This window comes from Octodon degus, unplaced genomic scaffold, assembly GCF_000260255.1.
Source record: "Octodon degus isolate 3935 unplaced genomic scaffold, OctDeg1.0 scaffold00001, whole genome shotgun sequence".
NCBI classification, from domain to species: domain Eukaryota; kingdom Metazoa; phylum Chordata; class Mammalia; order Rodentia; family Octodontidae; genus Octodon; species Octodon degus.
In genome coordinates, this window is record NW_004524577.1 from 36,542,183 (window position 1) to 36,550,360 (window position 8,178).

General features: G+C 43.8%; 2 pseudogenes; both read left to right on the forward strand.

Annotated features, from left to right (window-relative positions):
* The window catches only part of LOC101589178, a 24,791-nt pseudogene extending 20,314 nt beyond the window's left edge, over window positions 1–4,477 (forward strand).
* Window positions 4,478–6,622: 2,145 nt separating this feature from the next.
* Window positions 6,623–7,471, forward strand: LOC101589575 (annotated as a pseudogene).
* Window positions 7,472–8,178: the final 707 nt, after the last annotated feature.

Below are 8,178 nucleotides of genomic sequence, written 5' to 3' on the forward strand. Positions count from 1 at the left end.
GATGGTTCGTTTTATACAAGAACAAAATCGTGACAGAGACGCTAAGAGTCTAGATTATGCTTACACATCTGCAAATAAATATGATAGTAATATGTACAGGTAGGAATCAACTATCTTCTATAACTTTAAATATCATTTATATTTAATAATTTGATAGAAGGTGCAAGGATAAGTTATGAGAACATACTGCTCCTCGGAACACACACATTATTTCTAGAGTTCACATGAGATAAGTGGGAGCACTTAACTCATTTTAGTTTATGTTTGATATATTTTATTTCATATGTTTTTGTTATAGGTGAATGCTCACAAAAATTTATACATTAGAATAAAGACATGAATATAGTTTCAGATCATTTGAACTGAATAAGGAAACCAAAAGTATGAAACACTTTTCTTCCTAGTTTATAGAAAAGCAAAGACTACCGTAATATACTATTAATTAAAATAATAAGAAATCAAATTTTATCTGTAACATTAAAATTGAAAACAACCTGATTTGTGGTTATACTGAGAATGCTGCTGTGGTTCTATAATTCAGTTTCTCTTTCTATGCATCTCATTAACGTATATGCAGGAAAAAAATCATTATTATTTCCACTGGAGACATGAGATATTTTAGTAGATTTTTATTTGTTTACCTCAATGCTGACATTTAATGTAGTTTTAATCTTTCATAAAATTATACCTAGGGGCCGGGGAGATGGCTCAGTGGAATAAGTGCTTCCCTGGCAAGTGCAAGGGCCTGAGTTCAATCCCCTGTTCCGAAAAAAAAAAAAATTATACCTAGACTTGCATACGTTTGAAAATTTTGTCTTGACATGGAGTCTCCCTTGTTTTCCAGGCTGGCCTTGAATTCCTGGTCTCGAGCAACGCTTCCTTTCCAGCCTCTTTGCTAATGGAACTCCAGGCACACGCTTTGGTCCCTGGCTAAAGACTACGCACATTGAAGTGGAACAACCCAGTAGTTTGCCATATATAGTGAATGGTTACTACAGTCAAACACAATTACAGGTGCATCGCGTCACAATTACCTCTGTGTGCGCACGCGCGTACGTGCGCGCAGACATGCCCCTGCGCGCAGACACGTGGTAAGAGGACTTGAAATCTACTTTAGGCATGTTTCCAGTATAGTGCTATCAGCCCCCCAGTGTTACTTGAGGGCATGCTCCTCGTGCTGCCCATCAGATCCCAAGGCCTGCTCCCCCCACCCCAAAGTGTAACTCTGTTCCCTCCGAGCAATGCACCCTCAAGTAAATCAGTGGCATTTTGTTTGTTTTGCTGTTTAAACAACTGCGAGAGTGTACGAAAAGATCCACGCAAATATGGTCACCCTATAGGAAAGAAAGAATAAAAATAACGCAACATTCCTCCAAAGCAAGAAACAATAGTAAATGCGCACCCCTCTCACATTTTCATGTAACAAAACTTTCTTTTCCTGTTCTCTAGAGGCAGCTCCTCCCTTAATTAAAGAGCAATCACTTCTTTGTTTTCTCTCTAGTTTAACCTTCTAGGTGGGTTTCCTCTAGGTGATATAGTTTAATTTTGTTTGCTTTTGAATTTCATGTAAAATGTAACCTTAATGCCTATGTTCTTTTGTGCCTTATTTATCTAATTCAGTATTCTTTAGGGTTGTTTTGTTTGTTTAGCAGTACTGGGTCCTTACACTGAGTTCCATTCCCACCCCCTTTTTAACTTTTTATTTTGAGCCAGGGTCTCCCTAAATCACTAAATTGTTAAGGCTGGCCTCAAACTCTCCCCTCTCCTGTCTCAGCCTCCCAGAGTGCTGGGATTACAGATGGTGAGCACCAACATTTTAAGATTCATTCACACTGTCGTTGTAGATGAGAGCTATCCATTTGGATTGCTGTCTACCACAGTTTATCTCCAGTTTCTTTAGGGCCACGTCCCCCAAGGAGGTGCACATTGCTGATGTCCTATTTGTTGCTGTCCTTCAACCACAATTAGCTTACAGGTTCTTCTCTCTCAGTCCACCCAAGCAGCCTGCTGTGTCCTGCTGCTGTCCTTGATGTAATAGCAACTATGGAGGAGAACATTCAGGCATTCTGGGCTTTTTTTCCTTTTTAACTTGAGATGGATTTTTTTTTTTTTTTTTGCTAGCTCAGTCTGCCTTAAGGGCGGATCTAGTGCAGTTTGTAGAGCTGGGGATTGAACCCTGGTCCCCTGTGCCTGACTGAGTTTGCCCAAGCAGGGGCTTTAAACAACTAAGCTAACGCGTAACCCCTCTGGGCTTCTTTTATTCAAAAATTAAGTAACTAGAAGAGCTATGTTCTCTCTAGTGACATTTTCCTGTCCTCATTTTATTCAAGGTTCCTAGTGCTTTAAAGTCTATGAGTGACATGTATATCCCAAGTTATCTGAAGATAATCAATCCTTTCTACTTTAACTTTTTTTTTTAAGACCCTATTTCTGCTTTTACTTGTTAAGTATAGACATTTTCTTATTTCAGAAGAGGCATTTCTGTCTCTAGAAAAAACCCGCATCATTTTCTTTAAAGTGAGTATTAATATGAAATTCAAGCCCATTCATATGGTAATTTTATCATTCAAATTTATGACTGTAATTGACAATCTTACAATATCTGATCTAAAGGATAATTAAAATGAATAGATTATGGTCAGATCAAAGGAGTTTTCAACACATGTGACACCAAAACTAAATGGAATAATTTAATACTGTCTAAGGCAATTTTCAATATTCATGGATTATTTTCCTCTGTCTCTTCAGGCAGTTATTATTCTCCACAGAGGACAAACCTGAGCGAGGAAGCCATCACAGATGCTACTGCATGACAATTTTAACCACTGAAGATTCCTACCACAGGTGAATCTTCAAGGACATTTATTCTTTTGCTTATTCTGTAATCTGGCACCACATTAGGCATGAAAATCCAAAAGCAAATCAAAGGACAACAAAATAGGTGGCCAAAGGCTAAGGAAAGAGACAGGGAAGGGCTGGGAGATTGGCTAGATTACTACCTAGGGGGACACAGGGGGATGCGGGGGAGAGGTGGGAGAGGGGAACACATGACAAGGACTTCACGGAGCAGCCAAGTCTGAAAATAGTAAGAGCTGGGCTGGAGGAGACATCTCGGCCGAGTGCGGTGGGGCAGGAGGTGAGACAGAGCAATCAAAAGTTTGGGACCAGCCTAGGGAATGCAGCAAGACCCTTTCTCAAGAAAAAAAAAAAAAAAAAAAAAAAGACTAGGGTTGTAGCTTGCTGGCAGAGCACCCCTGGATTCAACACTCAGTATCCCTGGTGTGTTGTGTTTGTAGTAAGGACATTTCAAAGAGGAATCTAGAGATGGAAAGGTCCAGAAGTGAGCAAAGGCAGAGTTTGATTTGCCAGAAAGCAGCCTTCTTTATTTAGTTTTCAATTTTGCTGATTATTTGCTTTATTTTATCAGTACAGGTCAGCTGTGCATCATGATCCCATTCACCATGGGGAGCTGGTCGAGGATGGAACGCGGGGCGATGCTTTTCATCTTCCCGTCCCCTCCGTCCCCCTCCTGCCAGCACTAGCTGCCCTTGCAAAACAGCCACTACCCTGTTTCCTGTGTCTTATACCTTTTGTTCCGGGGATTGATCTCAGAACCCTGCACTTGCCAGGCAAGCTCTTATTCTACTGAACTATCTCCCCAGCCCCCTGTGCCTTATACTTTGAGTTCTTTCCTGTACAGTAAGCCATTTCACTTCACATTGTGGCTTCAAGGAGCATCCGTTTTCTTATGAATAACACAAGTTTATCCTCCTTTATGCACAGCAGTTCTCCATCGTGAACACACACTACATTTTCTTTGTTCATTCATCTGTTAATGGACATTTGGCTGCTTCCTAACTTAGCTATTGTGGTTGGTGCTCTACAAACGTGGGTGCGTGTGTATCATTGTAATATATCTTTTTTTTTTTTTCATTTATCTATTTGGTACGGGGTCTCACTACACAGCTTGGACTTGTAGTGATCCTCCTGTTTTCAGCCTCCCCTGCCCTGGGATTACAGGTGTACATCACCACACCTGGTCTTGGTGGCCAGCTCAGTGCACCCTGGGGGGAGGGCTGGCATGGTATGTGGGACCAGGGCTCAAACCTGGGTACCCAAACTTGCCAAAGCAGGCACTTAGTCTGCTGAGCTATCTCACTGGCCCTATAATATGTCTTTAACTCTTCGAAGAAGGTACCTACAACAGGAATAGGTAGGTCCAGTGGAATTCCTGACTTTAGATTTTGAGGATTCTCCACACGGTTTTCCATCGTGATTGTTCTAATTTGCTGTCTTATGGCTCCAGAATTCTGAGTGGCTTAGTACAGCTAGCTCAGAGGAGGGGTGGAAAGTGGTCAGACATGCAGTTGGAGCCGTGAAAGGACAAAGGCCTACGGGCTACCGTGGAGGTGAGTGGGCGGCTCTGCAGAACACATGTCCTCCTGAGATTCTAAAGTGTCGCTTCATTTGGAAATAGGACCCTTGGAGCCTCCAGAGGAGATCAACCTCAGACAGGCTCAGAACTGAATAACTGCTAGCCTAGGAGAAGAGAGGGCTGGGAGTGGGACTCAGGGGCAAGGCCCTTTGCTAGCATGCACAGGCCCTGGGCTTGATCCCCAGCACTGCACAAAGAATGCAAACAAATAATAAGTTTTTTTTTTTTTTTTTTTTTAATGAAAAAAATGAGAAGACTCAGCAAGAAACACATGCAGAAAGCCAATGAAGACTGAGACAGGGTGGGAGAGGCGCAGCTAGAAGGGAAGAGATATCGAGACTCCCAGGAACCATGAAAATCTGAAAGTGGTAAGGAGGGCAGTACGGCTCTGTGGGGGCATTCACGTTGGCCTCCACATCGTGGAGGGATTAACTTCTCTTGTTTCAATCTGCCAAATTTGGGTAAGTTTTACAACCATCCTAGGAAGTGAGTAAGGGCACATTAAGGAGTTGGAAGAGATGGCAAGAGAGAAGAAGGGGGGCACAGAAAGAATTCAGAGGTGCTGTGGACACGCCAGCTCCCCGTGTGGATGGGAACATTATGTGCTGCACACAAGTGCTGATACAAATACAAATCCACAGAAGGAGCTGGAACGGGCAGGTGGCTGCACGCTTCCCTGCCATGCGGCCTGTGAGACGGGCTTAAACAAAGGAGTGACCATGTCAAGCTGGTGCATGACAGCCGCCACCCTGCTGCAGCAGAAGCAGGTCAAGGGCTGACACTGACCCCCAGGCTACCACACGTACACCATCCTTTCAACGAGACTTTGTTTCTTCCAGTAAGTGCTGAGGCCGCAGGGCAGGCATCCTGCACCGGCTGGGCAGGCAGCTAAGCTGGAAAATCGGATTCACTTTTTAAAAAACTTTTTATTTTATCATTTACTTATTTATGTATTTGGTATAAGGTCTTCTATGCAGCTCAGACTCATAGCGATCCTCCTGTCTCAGCCTCCGCAGTGCTGGGATTACAGGCCTGCGCCACCACACCTGGTTTCGGTGGCCAGCACTGCACACCTGGGACTCTGGGGCCGGCACGACACGTGGTACTGGGGCTCAAACCTGGGTCCTTGCATTTGTCATGCAGGTTGTTATACTACTGAGCTATCTCCCCGGCCCTGCTCTTTTTTTAAAAGAATTAAATTTACTTTAACTGATAAGTAACAATTAAATGATTATACATAACATCACGCGATGTTTTAATACATGCACATATTGTTGTAGTGCTCAAATAAGGTTAAGAATATCTATCTCCTTAAATATTTATCATTTCCCTGTGGTGAAAATATTCATAAATCTTTCTTCTGTTTTTTTGAAATACACAGGGCATAACTGATATCTATAGTCACTTTATCATGTGATATAATAGGGATTCTCTCCTGATGTAAACTAAGATACTACAAGACTTCAAAGAATGCTGGGACTGGCCTGAAGGGTCACAGAGCCAGCGATAGTGGTTTCACTGAACCAGGCTTGAGCAAAAGAATGTAGATCAAAGAAAGAAGAAATAAAGTCAAGAAAAAACAAGTCTGGTGGACATGGGAAAGAGAGTTTGAGAGAGATTTTTTTTTTTGAGGCCCAGGTAACATTTCTCATAATGGCTCCCTATGAGATCATCCTCAAGTGTGCGCTAAATCTGCTTGAATCTGGAGTGGCTTTTTTGTTTTGTCATTTCACTGTCTTACCTTATCGCATGGGGCCTCCGGCTTGGATGACTGGAGACAGCAGTGCCATGCAAAGAGGAGATGAAGGGAGAAGAAAGGTTCTGAGCTTAGATGAGGACATTCTGTCTTTGTGATACTGATTGAGCTGTCCAAGCAAGTCAGTGTGGATGCAGAGGACCTAGGGAGGATGTTTTGAGTAAGAGCTTGGCTCTGGAAACCAACACCTCGCAAAGATTAATTGGTACCAAGCCCCCAACTCCACCCCAGTAGGTAGAAGAGTGAGCTAAGGATGATGGGACGACTGACATTTAAAGGATATCATTATCATAGCAAGATGAGAAAGAAGACCCTGAGGACAGATGGGTTTAGAAAAGTCTAGAAGGGCATGAGAAACGGAGGAGCTGGGGTGCCACACTAGGAGCCACGCAGCCGGGAGTGAGGATGGTGAGGTTGGCTAAAGCTCGGCCATGGTTCATGGTCCCAAAAAGCATCTGAAACAAGTAGCAGCTGCAAAGCATTGGATGCTGGATAAATTGACCGGTGTGCTTGCTCCTTGTCCATCCACCGGTGCCCATAAGCTGAGAGAATGTCTGTCTCTCATCATCTTCCTGAGGAACAGACTCAAGGATGCTCAGACAGGAGATGAAGTAAAAAAGATTTGCATGCAGTGCTTCATTAAGATTGATGGCAAAGTCCGAACTGATATAACCTACCCCGCTGGCTTTATGGATGTCATCAGCATTGACAAGACAGGAGAGCATTTCCGACTGATCTACGACACCAAGGGTCACTTTGCTGTTCATCATATTACACCTGAGGAAGCCTAGTACAAGCTATGCAAAGTGAGGAAGATCTTTGTGGGCACATAAGGGATCCCTCACCTGGTCACCCATGATTTTTGCACCATTCGCTACCCTGATGCCCTCATCAAGGTCAGTGACACCATCCAGATTGATTTGGCATCTGGCAAGATCACCGATTTCATCAAGTTCGACTCTGGTAACCTGTGTATGGTGACCAGAGGTGCTAACTTGGGAAGAATTGGAGTGATCACCAACAGAGAGAAGCACCCTGACTCTTCTGATGTGGTTCATGTGAAAGACGCCAATGGCAACAGCTTTGCCACCTGGCTCTCCAACATCTTCGTCATCTGCAAAGGCAGCAAGCCTTGGATTTCTCTTCCATGAGGAAAAGGCATCTGCCTCACCCTTGCTGAAGAGAGAGATAAAGGGCTGGCAGCCAAACAGCAGTGGGTGAAATGGTCTCCGATGACGTGTTACAGAGGTCTCTGTTTAATTAAAGATAATAGAACATGATTTAAAAAAAAAAAAAAAGAAAAAGAAGAAAGAAAAGTCTAGAAGGGGAACTATTTCAAGGAGGTGGGCAGCATTTGGTGCTGGGAAGCTCACTGGCCTTTAGCAGGTTCTGAGCTGGAGAAGTCATGGGAAGAGAGGAAAATCCCCAAGTGGGAAGCACACATTTGCAGTGAGCTGCTGTGGGGGGCAGAAGACAGTGGAGTGGCTAGGAGGAAACACAGGACGAGCACCACGCTTGCTTAGGATAGGCGACTTGAGCCCGCGTACAGACGAGGGGGGAAAGCAGCTGAGAGAATTTAAAGGTCCTGGAGAAACAATAGCCAATGGAAGAGGTTCTCAGGGAGGTGGGACAGACAGCCGCCGCGCCTCACTGAATGACTACCCTTTTTCATGATGATGAGAGGAAGCAGAATTTTTTTTAATGTTTATTTTTGTTTATTTATTTTATTATGTATTTAGTACAGAATCTACAGGGTCTATAGGGTCTCACTATGTAGATCAGACTCATAGTGATTGTCCTGTTTTCAGCCTTGTGAGCACTGGGATTATAGGTGCACACCACTATGCCCAGTCTCAGTCATCTCTCAAGGCACCGCGGGGGTGGGGCTGGCACAGCATGCTGGGGATCGAACCCTGGCTGCTGCACTCTGTCTAAGGAGGCACTTTAGTCTGCTGAGATCTGGCTGGCCCTAAAAAATTTTATATAA